This window comes from Balaenoptera physalus (assembly GCF_965194825.1).
Source record: "Balaenoptera physalus genome assembly, chromosome: 2".
Taxonomy (NCBI): Eukaryota; Metazoa; Chordata; class Mammalia; order Artiodactyla; family Balaenopteridae; genus Balaenoptera; species Balaenoptera physalus.
In genome coordinates, this window is record NC_138883.1 from 29,234,302 (window position 1) to 29,246,658 (window position 12,357).

Sequence of the window (12,357 nt, forward strand, 5' to 3'; positions counted from 1 at the left end):
TTTTGTGTATCTGTTGTTTTGTTTGGATTTACATATCAATGTAATGTAGCAATAATTATGTTACCAACAACAATTTTGTGAGATGTTTATTATTCTCATTTTACAGATGAGGAAACTGAGGCTTGGTGAAGTTACGAAACTTGTCCAAAGTCACACAGCTTGTAAAGGGCACAGTCAAGATTCAGAGCCAGGTCTGTCCAACTTCAAAACTCTTAATCATGGCCATGAAACTTTGAAATAGCTGTGAAGTATCAACCTATGATAAGTTGTATTGATATTAATATTGCTTAACTGTCGTTTAACTCATATTGATAATTTTTTTAATGGTGAGTTTTTTCATCCATAGTAATTTTGTGTATCTTTTAAATATTGTGAAAAGAAATATAATATAGTGATTGAGGGTCTGGGCTCTGGAGACAGCTACCTGGGTATGAATCACTAAGCGTCTCCACTTACTTGTGTGACGTTGGGAAAGTTACTTAACTTTTCTGTACCTCAGTTTTCCTATCTGTAAAATGGTGATAGTAATATTATCCACCTGATAAGGGTTATTGTGAAGATTAAATGATTTACTGTATACAAAGCACTTACAACAGTGTCTGCCACACACTAAGCATTCAATAATTGTTAACTATTAGTATTATCATCTCCTAGCAACCAGTAAAACAGATGATCATTATTTTTAATACTCTATTAGGAAATTTGGATAAAGCAAAGCTTAAGCAGCTCATGAAATCTATGTAAACCAAAATTAAAATTGAATAAGTTAGACCTAAAGAAAATCATTCATTTGATCAAGTTCAGATCTATTATAAAAGCAGACTGGGCAACTGCTTATCGGTCTCACATGTACAAAGGGTATTGTATGTGTAAGCACCACACGTAGTAGATCCACTAGAGGTACTCTTTGAGCTCAATATGATCATTGTATGATGAATGTGTTTTGTCTGTTTTCCTCTTGTAAGAGGAATTTGTATTCAAAATAAATGTTTACATTTTTAGGTGACTTTTAAGGAGATGGTGTTTTGGCAATGTTCACAGATAATTATCAAGAATGAAAACTTTACGTGTTATGTAAAATGTTGGCAACATTTCATCACTTGCAGGAGTGGTTATTAGAACTTACATTGTGGTGATTGTGCACACTGAATGACCTTTGAATCAGTGGGACCACAGCACATTCAACTAGAACTCAGCCATGTACCGATCATATGCTCCTCACTCATACTTGTTCCTTGCATCTGTCAGAATTCTGAAGTGTGATATCAACTCTTGCTACAATTAGTTAAAAAGTATATATAATTAGTGCCTAATAAGTTTATACCAATTGCAAAAATATCCATCAAAGTGAGTAATTTGAGTCAAGTTACATAAAAATTCAAAAGCTGTTATTAAAAATGGGACTTGCTTGTATATGAGCCCAAGATTCCAGAAGCTTTAATCTACACATGCATTTACTTTATTCCCTTTATTTTATGATATTGAGCCTTCCCTTCCTTGAACATAGTATATTTTTCTAGCTATTTAGATATTTAAAAATATCTTTCAGTAAAGTTTCTTTTTCTCCATAAAGGTCTCTCAAATCTTCTCTTAAATTTAATTATTAGATACTTTATTTGTTGTTACTATTGTAAATAGTATGTTTTTCCTCTTTTTTTCCATTTTCTGTTTGCTGATATAAGCTTTTTTTGGTATAGAGATCTTTGTTTAGTATCTAGTTACTAAAGAATGATGATTGTAATTGTGTCTTCCTTTCCAATGCTTACACTGTTTCTTTTTCTTGCCTTACTATGCTAGTTAGGACTTTGACTACAGTATTCAATACAAGTGTTAACAGTGGGCATTCGTTTTTTGTTTCTGTTTTTTTTTTGAATTTTTTTTAAAGATTGATTTTTTATTATTTATTTAATTTATTTTTGGCTGTGTCAGGTCTTAGTTGCAGCATACAGGCTCTTTGTTGTGGTGTGCGGGCTTCTCTCTAGTTGTGGCGTGCGAGTTTTCTCTTCTCTAGTTGTGGTGCACAGGCTCCAGGGCACGTGACCTCTGCAGTTGTGGTGCACGGGTTCCAGAGCGCATGGGCTCTGTAGTTGGCAGCACACGGGCTCTAGTTGCGGCGTGTGGGCTTAGTTGCCACGTGGCATGTGGGATCTTAGTTCTCTAACCAGGTATCAAACCAGTGTCCCCTGCATTGTAAGGCAGATTCTTTGCCACTGGACCACCAGGGAAGTCCCAACAGTGGGCATTCTTATATTGCACTTAGTTTTTAAAAGGAAGTGCTCCTTATGTTTTACCATTAAGAAAAATCTTTGCTATAGATTTTTGATAGATACTCTGTAGGTTAAAGGCATTTCTGTTGCCATTTGGCTAAGATTTTGTATGTGTGTGAAGAATGAGTATTGAATTTTATCAGATGCTTTTCCTACATTTGTGAGATGGTCATGTGGTTGTCCTCATTCTGTTAATATGATGAATGACATTTATCAAGTTTCTAATGTTGAATCACCCTTGCATTGCTGGGATGAACCCAACTTAATCATGATGGTCTTTTAAAAAAATATGTAGTTGAGGGACTTCCCTGGTGGTCCAAAGGTTGAGACTTCACACTTCCACTGCAGGGGGCGCAGGTTCGGTCCCTGGTCAGGGAACTAAGATCCCACATGCCATATAGAGTGGCCAAAAAAAAAAAAGTATAGTTGAATTTTTAATATTTCATTTAGAATTGTTGTATGTATGTTCACAGATGAAATTGGTCCATAATTTTTATTTCTTACAGTATTGTCCTTATTTGATTTGGTATCTAGATTATGCCAACCTTAAAGAATGAGGTGGGAACTAACCCCCCCATCCCCACTTCCCAGAAGGATTTGTATAAGACTCGAATGATAGGGCTTCCCTGGTGGCGTAGTGGTTAAGAATCCGCCTGCCAACGCAGGGGACACAGGTTTGAGCCCTGGTCCGGGAAGATCCCACATGCCGTGGAGCAACTAAGCCTGTGTACCACAACTACTGAGCCTGTGCTCTAGAGCCCACAAGCCACAACTACTGAAGCCTGCGCGCCTAGAGCCCATGCTCCACAACGAGAAGCCACTGCAATGAGAAGCCCGCGCACCGCAACAAAGGGTAGTCCCCGCTCCCCACAACTAGAGAAAAGCCTGCCCACAACAATGAAGACCCAACACAGCCAAAAATAAAATAAATAAAAGAAAAAAAGAAAAGACTGGAATGATCTATTTTTTGAAAGTTTGGTTGAATTTCTGTTTGACTCTCTGGGCTTATTGTTTTGGGGGGAGAGGTGTGAGCTTAGTATTTTGGGGCGGAGATATGTATTTGGTTTTCTAAATGGTTTTATCTAGGATTTCTGTTTCTAGTTAAGCCAGGTTTTAGAAGGTTTTTCTCTTTTTTTTAGGAATCCATCCATTTTGTCTGCGTTTTTAAAGTATTTGGCATAAAGTTGTTTAAAGCATTCTTTTTGTTATCTTTTAAATTTCTGTTGTATAAGTATTTATCTGTCTTTTTTATTCCTCATATTTTTTGTGCCTTCCTTTTTTTCCTTCACCAGTCTTGCTAGAGATTTTATGTATTTTCTTAGCCTCATCAGAAAAACAGTGCTTGACTTTGATTTTCTCTATTGTATGTTTCCAATTTCATTAATTTCTGACCTTTCTCCTTTCTTCATTTTTAAGGGAAATGCAGAATCTAACATAAGAACAGTGGGGTGTCTCCCAGTTTCCAAGGACAGACTTTCATTAGGGATTAAGAACAGCTGGAACCAGGGCTTACAATGGTACTAGGACCTTACTTCTTTCTCTTTCCTTTGAGTCTGTTTCTTTCTGTCTTGCTATCAACTGGCTTTTCTACTCTTCAGTCTACATGGCAGAAAACAGTGAAAATGAGTCTCTGAAATTTGATGTCAGTTCCAGCTTGGTGTGCTCTTGATTCTTCTAAAGATTTCAGATTTTTCCATCTGCATACTGTCTTTCAGAAAAGTTTTTCTTTAGAATTCTCTTTAATGAGATTTTCTATAGTAAACTCAGTTATTTTGTCTGAAAGTCTTTATCACCCTCATTCTTGATAGATGTTTCTTTAGGTATAAAATCATGGGGTGGTAGTTATTTTCGCAGTCATTGGAAGAAATAATTCCACTGTCTTCTGGTGTCCATTGTTGCTATTGATAAATCAGCTGCCAAATAGTTCTTCATTTAAGTAAATCTTTTTTACCTCTGACTGCTTTTGAGTTCTGTGGGTTTTGGTTTTCTGAAGTTTCATATGTTGTGCCTAGGTTCAATTTCTTTTATTTATCCTATGTGAGATTTTGACTGTGAACTGCTTATTTTCCTTGGAAAAAATATTTGTGGGTGTTCTTTGAGGCCTAAGAAGGAAATACATTGCTTCAAGAGGATTTACCTCTGTTTTTTTTTTTCCAGATGCCTCAGGTACTACAGTTTGGTGACTAGATTCATCCTTTGAGATTCTGGACCACCCAAAGGAAGTGAATTTGGGTTGCAATTATGTGTGTGGGCTTGCTTGTCTTCACAGTCTCTTAGGAATCCTTGTTCTCTTTTGCCACAGGAAGACAAGTTTCCTTGTAGTCCTTTGGGGATCCCATGTGGCAATGGGTGGACTAGGTTTACTTCTGGTTCACTTGTTTCCTGAGGACAAAACTTTTGGTGGGGTGTGTGTGTGTGTGTCCCAGCTTTATGAAGAAAGGGTCTTCTGTTGGATTTTCCATGTTGGGTGGGTCTTGAACTTTGACTTCTGTTCTTTGCCAGGAGATCATCAAATCTGAAGCTCAACATTGTGAATTAGGCAGATGTCTATAGGACAAAGACAGTTTTATTAAGCCACTTGTCTCTTTCTTATAGATTTTGGTCTGGTTATTCCCTTTACCATCTTTTGAGCTCCTCAATGCTTTTAATATTTTTTGAAATAAAATTTTATCCATCACTTTTAGTTGTTTTCAGTGAGAGAATTGGGTGAATAATCTAGCCTAATATGTTACTGGAGGTGGTTTTTTATTCTAATTTCCTTGGGTTTTCTTTATTCTTTTTCTGATTCCTTCAGATAGATGTTTAGCTCACCAGTTATTGGCCTTATTTCCTAACATAAGCATTTAGAGCTATACATTTATAAGTGGCTCATGAGGTTTGAAATGGAGTATTTTCATTATTATTAACTACACATTTTTAAGATTTTTAATTTGCTGTTGTGATTTTCAGTTATGCTTGCCTCCTTAAGCCATGACCTAGGACCCACAAGTCAATTGGAATTTTGAAGTACGTGGATTTTAAAAGATTTATCCTGGGACTTCCCTGGCGGTCCAGTGGTTAAGACTTCACCTTCCAATGCAGGGGAAGCGGGTTCGATCCCTGGTCGGGGAGCTGGGATCCCACATGCCTCGTGGCCAAAAAACCAAAACATAAAACAGAAGCAATGTTGTAACAAATTCAATAAAGGCTTTTAAAAAATGGTCCACATCAAAAAAAATCTTTAAAAAAAAATTTATCTTTTTGTTATATTTAACTCACCTTTAAAAAGAAACAGGATTTTCAATTTGTATTACAAAGCAGGACTCAACTATGCTGTATACAAGAGACACACAGGTGATATAGAAAAATAAAAGGGATAGGTGAAGATATACAAGGCAAATGGAAACACTAAGAAAGGAAGAGTTGCTCTGTGACCATTCCTTTCAGTGGCTTTTTGTCCCCTTCCTGATAGCAAACTTTAGTAAATAACTAATATTCCATATCGTTGAGATGTTTTGAGGAAGTCTCAAAAAGATGGATTTTGTGTTAATCATAGAATAGTCATTTTCTTTTTCTTTCTTCTCCTCCTCCCCATTCTTTTCCTGCTCTTCTCCCTTCTCCTCTTCCTTTTTCTTTACACTTGAACATATTTGAACTGGGATGTATCTCTCATATTGAGATACATCTTACTATTGATGATATTTCACAATTAATGAACAATTATTAATTAACAGTTAATTTTGGCAGCATTTTTTTCTCTTTTGGAACATAAAATAATGATATATCTTGCAACTGACGGTATCTTAGCTTTGATGAAATATACATTTTTACATACATACCATGACTCTTTATCCTACCCCATCCTCTACTTGAAATGCCCCATTTTTTGTCTCTCCCATCCTATGCTTATATCATTCAAGATCTTAATGGAGGAAATAATCCTTATTTTCTCATCCTGACTCCTCTTCTTTCAGCACTTAGCACAATACTTTGTTAGACACAGGGTTGTATTTAATTAACAATTAAAGGAAGTGTGTAGGTATAATGAATCATAGCACAGACTGTGACACATTTATATTAGTGACCAGTTTTTTAGCTTCTTGGTGAGAGGAGATTAATACCTACATTAGTTAAGATTGTTTTGAATATAAAGAACAGAGTCCAGTGTTTCCTACATTAAGCAAGTTAGAGAATTTATTAGATGGATGTTTAGTCATCTGATGATGTTCAAGAAAGAGTTTAACCAATGAAACAAAAAAAGTAAGTAAAGGGAATTCCCTGGTCGTCCAGTGGTTAGGACTCTGCACTTCTACTGCAGGGGGCACAGGTTCGGTCCCTCGTCAGGGAACTAAGATCCCGCATGCCGTGTGGCATGGCCCAGAAAAACAAAACAAACAAACAAACAAAAAAACCCCAGTAATTAAAAAATATAAAGCACTGTGAAGGAAATGAAAAGAGTAGTAACAGTAAAGAATTACAGGGGAGGAAGGAGCTTCATGACGGCAGAAGAGTAAGACATGGAGATCACTTTCCTCCCCACAAATACATCAGAAATACATCTACATGTGGAACAACTCCTACAGAACACCTACTGAACGCTGGCAGAAGACCTCAGACCTCCCAAAAGGCAAGAAACTCCCCATGTACCTGGGTAGGGCAAAAGAAAAAAGAAAAAACAGAAACAAAAGAATAAGGACGGGACCTGCACCAGTGGGAGAGAGCTGTGAAGGAGGAAAGGTTTCCACACATTAGGAAGCCCCTTCGCGGGCGGAGACTGCGGGTGGCGGAAGGGGGCAGCTTCAGAGCCACGGAGGAGAGCGCAGCAACAGGGGTGCAGAGGACAAAGTGGAGAGATTCCTGCACAGAGGATCGGTGCCCACCAGCACTCATCAGCCCGAGAGGCTTGTCTGCTCACCTGCCGGGGCAGGAGGGGGCTGGGAGCTGAGGCTCGGGCTTCGGAGGTCAGACCCCAGGGAGAGGACTGGGGTTGGCTACGTGAACACAGCCTGAAGGGGCTAGTGCGCCACAGCTAGCTGGGAGGGAGTCCGGGAAAAAGTCTGGAGCTGCCGAAGAGGCAAGAGACTTCTTCTTGCCTCTTTGTTTCCTGGTGTGCGAGGAGAGGGAATTAAGAGCGCCGCTTAAAGGAGCTCCAGAGATGGGCATGAGCCGCGGCTATCGGCGCAGACCCCAGAGACGGGCATGAGACGCTAAGGCTGCTGCTGCAGCCACCAAGAAACCTGTGTGCAAGCACAGGTCACTATCCACACCTCCCCTCCCGGGAGCCTGTGCAGCCCACCACTGCCAGGGTCCCGTGATACAGGGACAACTTCCCCAGGAGAACACACGGCGCACCTCAGGCTGGTGCAACGTCACGCTGGGCTCTGCCACCGCAGGCTCACCCCGCACTCCGTACCCCTCCCTCCTCCTGGCCCGAGTGAGCCAGAGCCCCCTAATCAGCTGCTTCTTTAACCCTGTCCTGTCTAAGTGAAGAACAGACGCCCTCAGGCGACCTACACGCAGAGGCGGGTCCAAATCCAAAGCTGAACCCCAGGAGCTGTGTGAACAAAGAAGAGAAAGGGAAATTTCTCGCAGCAGCCTCAGGAGCAGTGGATTAAATCTCCACAACTTGATGTACCCTGCATCTGTGGAATACCTGAATAGACAACGAATCATCCCAAATTGAGGAGGTGGACTTTGGGAGCAATGATATATATATATTTTTCCCTTTTTCTCTTTTTGTGAGTGTGTATGTGTATACTTCTGTGTGTGATTTTGTCTGTATAGCTTTGCTTTTACCATTTGTCCTAGGGTTCTGTCTGTCTGTTTTTTTTTTTTTAGTATAGTTTTTAGCACTTGTTATCATTGGTGGATTTGTTTTTTGGTTTGGTTGCTCTCTTCTTTCTTTTTTTATTACTTAAAAAAATTTTTTTAATAATTATTTTTTATTTTAATAACTATTTTATTTTATTTTATTTTATCTTCTTCTTTCTTTCTTTTTTTCCTCCCTTTTATTCTGAACCATGTGGATGACAGGCTCTTGGTGCTCCAGCCAGGCATCAGGGCTGTGCCTCTGAGGTGGGAGAGCCAAGTTCAGGACACTGGTCCACCAGAGACCTCCCAGCTCCATGTAATATCAAACGGCGAAAATCTCCCAGAGATCTCCATCTCAACGCCAAGACCCAGCTCCACTCAACGACCAGCAAGCTACAGTGCTGGACACCCTATGCCAAACAACTAGCAAGACAGGAACACAACCCCACCCATTAGCAGAGGGGCTGCCTAAAATCATAATAAGTCAACAGACACACCAAAACACACCACCAGACGTGGACCTGCCCACCAGAAAGACAAGATCTAGCCTCATCCACCAGAACACAGGCACTAGTCCCCTCCACCAGGAAGCCTACGCAACCCACTGAACCAACCTTAGCCACTGGGGACAGACACCAAAAACAACGGGAACTACAAACCTGCAGCCTGCGAAAAGGAGACCCCAAACACAGCAAGATAAGCAAAATGAGAAGACAGAGAAACAGCAGATGAAGGAGCAAGGCAAAAACCCACCAGACCTAACAAATGAAGAGGAAATAGACAGTCTACCTAAAAAAGAATTCAGAAAAATGATAGTAAAGATGATCCAAAATCTTGGAAATAGAATGGAGAAAATACAAGAAACGTTTAACAAGGACCTAGAAGAACTAAAGAGCAAACAAACAATCATGAAGAACACAATAAATGAAATTAAAAATTCTCTAGAAGGGATTGATAGCAGAGTAACTGAGGCAGAAGAATGGATAAGTGACCTGGAAGATAAAATAGTGGAAATAACTACTGCAGAGCAGAATAAAGAAAAAAGAATGAAAAGAATTGAGGACAGTCTCAGAGACCTCTGGGACCACATTAAACGCACCAACATTCGAATTATAGGGGTCCCAGAAGAAGAAGAGAAAAAGAAAGGGACTGAGAAAATATTTGAAGAGATTATAGTCAAAAACTTCCCTAATATGGGAAAGGAAATAGTTAATCAAGTCCAGGAAACACAAAGAGTCCCATACAGGATAAATCCAACGAGAAACACGCCAAGACCCATATTAATCAAACTATCAAAAATTAAATACAATGAAAAAATATTAAAAGCAGCAAGGGAAAACCAACAAGTAACACACAAGGGAATCCCCATAAGGTTAACAGCTGATCTTTCAGCAGAAACTCTGCAAGCCAGAAGGGAGTGGCAGGACATATTTAAAGTGATGAAGGAGAAAAACCTACAACCAAGATTACTCTACCCAGCAAGGATCTCATTCAGATTTGACGGATAAATTAAAACCTTTACAGACAAGCAAAAGCTAAGAGAATTCAGCACCACCAAACGAGCTTTACAACAAATGCTAAAGGAACTTCTCTAGGCAGGAAACACAAGAGAAGGAAAAGACCTACAATAACAAACCCAAAACAATTAAGAAAATGGTAATAGGAACATACATATCGATAATTATGTTAAATGTAAATGGATTAAATGGTCCAACCAAAAGACATAGACTGGCTGAATGGATACAAAAGCAAGACCTGTATTTATGCTGCCTACAAGAGACCCACCTCAGACCTAGGGACACATACAGACTGAAAGTGAGGGGATGGAAAAAGATATTCCATGCAAATGGAAATCAAAAGAAAGCTGGAGTAGCAATTCTTATATCAGACAAAATAGACTTTAAAACAAAGACTGTTACAAGAGACAAAGAAGAACACTACATAATGATCAAGGGATCAATCCAAGAAGAAGATATAACAATTGTAAATATTTATTCTCCCAAGATAGGAGCACCTCAATACATAAGGCAAATGCTAACAGCCATAAAAGGGGAAATCGACAGTAACACAATCATAGTAGGGGACTTTAACACCCCACTTTCACCAATGGACAGATCATCCAAAATGAAAATAAATAAGGAAACACAAGCTTTAAATGATACATTAAACAAGATGGACTTAATTGATATTTATAGGACATTCCATCCAAAAACAACAGAATACACTTTCTTCTCAAGTGCTCATGGAACATTCTCCAGGATAGATCATATCTTGGGTCACAAATCAAGCCTTGGTAAATTTAAGAAAATTGAAATCGTATCAAGTATCTTTTCCGACCACAACACTATGAGACTGGATATCAATTACAGGAAAAAATCTGTAAAAATACAAACACATGGAGGCTAAACAATACATTACTTAATAACCAAGAGATCACTGAAGAAATCAAAGAGGAAATCAAAAAAATACCTAGAAACAAATGACAATGAAAACACGACTACCCAAAACCTATGGGATGCAGCAAAAGCAGTTCTAAGAGGGAAGTTTATAGCAATACAATCCTACCTTAAGAAACAAGAAACATCTCAAATGAACAACCTAACCTTACACCTAAAGCAATCAGAGAAAGAAGAACAAAAAAACCCCAAAGTTAGCAGAAGGAAAGAAATCATAAAGATCAGATCAGAAATAAATGAAAAAGAAATGAAGGAAACGATAGCAAAGATCAATAAAACTAAAAGCTGGTTCTTTGAGAAGATAAACAAAATTGATAAACCATTAGCCAGACTCATCATGAAAAACAGGGAAAGGACTCAAATCAATAAAGTTAGAAATGAAGAAGAAGTTACAATGGACACTGCAGAAATACAAAGGATCATGAGAGATTACTGCAAGCAACTTTATGCCAATAAAATGGACAACCTGGAAGAAATGGACAAATTCTTAGAAATGCACAACCTTCCGAGACTGAAACAGGAAGAAATAGAAAATATGAACAGACCAATCACAAGCACTGAAATTGAAACTGTGATTATAAATCTTCCAACAAACAAAAGCGCAGGAGAATGGCTTCACAGGTGAATTCTATAAAACATTTAGAGAAGAGCTAACACCTATCCTTCTCAAACTCTTCCAAAATATAGCAGAGGGAGGAATACTCCCAAACTCATTCTACAAGGCCACCATCACCCTGATACCAAAACCAGACAAAGATGTCACAAAGAGAGAAAACTACAGGCCAATATCACTGATGAACATAGATGCAAAATTCCTCAACAAAATACTAGCAAACAGAATCCAACAGCACATTAAAAGTACCATACACCATGAGCAAGTGGGGTTTATCCCAGGAATGCAAGGATTCTTCAGTATATGCAAATCAATCAATGTGATACACCATATTAACAAATTGAAGGAGAAAAACCATATGATCATCTCAATAGATGCAGAGAAAGCTTTCGACAAAATTCAACACGCATTTACGATAAACACCCTCCAGAAAGTAGGCATAGAGGGAACTTACCTCAACATAATAAAGGCCATATATGACAAACCCACAGCCAACATCGTCCTTAATGGTGAAAAACTGAAAGCATTTCCACTAAGATCAGGAACAAGACAAGGTTGCCCACTCTCACCACTATTATTCAACATAGTTTTGGAAGTTTTAGCCACTGCAATCAGAGAAGAAAAAGAAATAAAACGAATCCAAATTGGAAAAGAAGAAGTAAAGCTGTCACTGTTTGCAGATGACATGATACTATACATAGAGAATCCTAAAGATGCTACCAGAAAACTACTAGAGCTAATCAATGAATTTGGTAAAGTTGCAGGATACAAAACTAATGTACAGAAACCTCTTGCATTCCTATACACTGATGATGAAAAATCTGAAAGTGAAATTAAGAAAACACTCCCATTTACCATTGCAACAAAAAGAATAAAATACCTAGCAATAAACCTACCTAAGGAGACAAAAGACCTGTATGCAGAAAATTATAAGACACTGATGAAAGAAATTAAAGATGATACAAATAGATAGCGAGATATACCATGTTTTTGGATTGGAAGAATGAACATTGTGAAAATGACTATACTGCCCAAAGCAATCTACAGATTCAGTGCAATCCCTATCAAATTACCAATGGCATTTTCCACAGAACTAGAACAAAAAATTTCACAATTTGTATGGAAACACAAAAGACCCCGAATAACCAAAGCAATCTTGAGAAAGAAAAACGGAGCTGGAGGATAGAGGCTCCCTGACTTCAGACTATACTACAAAGCTACAGTAGTCAAG

At 38.5% G+C, this 12,357-nt stretch overlaps 2 protein-coding genes across 12 annotated transcripts in view; both read left to right on the plus strand.

Moving 5' to 3' along the window:
- Positions 1 to 12,357, plus strand: part of HEATR4 (HEAT repeat containing 4) — a 231,879-nt gene that overhangs the window by 187,175 nt on the left and 32,347 nt on the right. The gene's annotated exons all lie outside the window — the stretch shown is intronic.
- NUMB (NUMB endocytic adaptor protein) overlaps positions 1 to 12,357 on the plus strand; it is a 181,897-nt gene that overhangs the window by 78,705 nt on the left and 90,835 nt on the right. For 8 of the 11 annotated variants that reach the window (XM_082451647.1, XM_082451656.1, XM_082451654.1 and 5 more), the window contains exon 3: positions 107 to 191. The exons of the other annotated variants lie outside the window; for them this stretch is intronic. The gene's annotated coding sequence lies outside the window, so the exon portion shown is untranslated. The remainder of the gene's footprint in view (positions 1 to 106; positions 192 to 12,357) is intronic. 11 annotated transcript variants of the gene reach the window in all.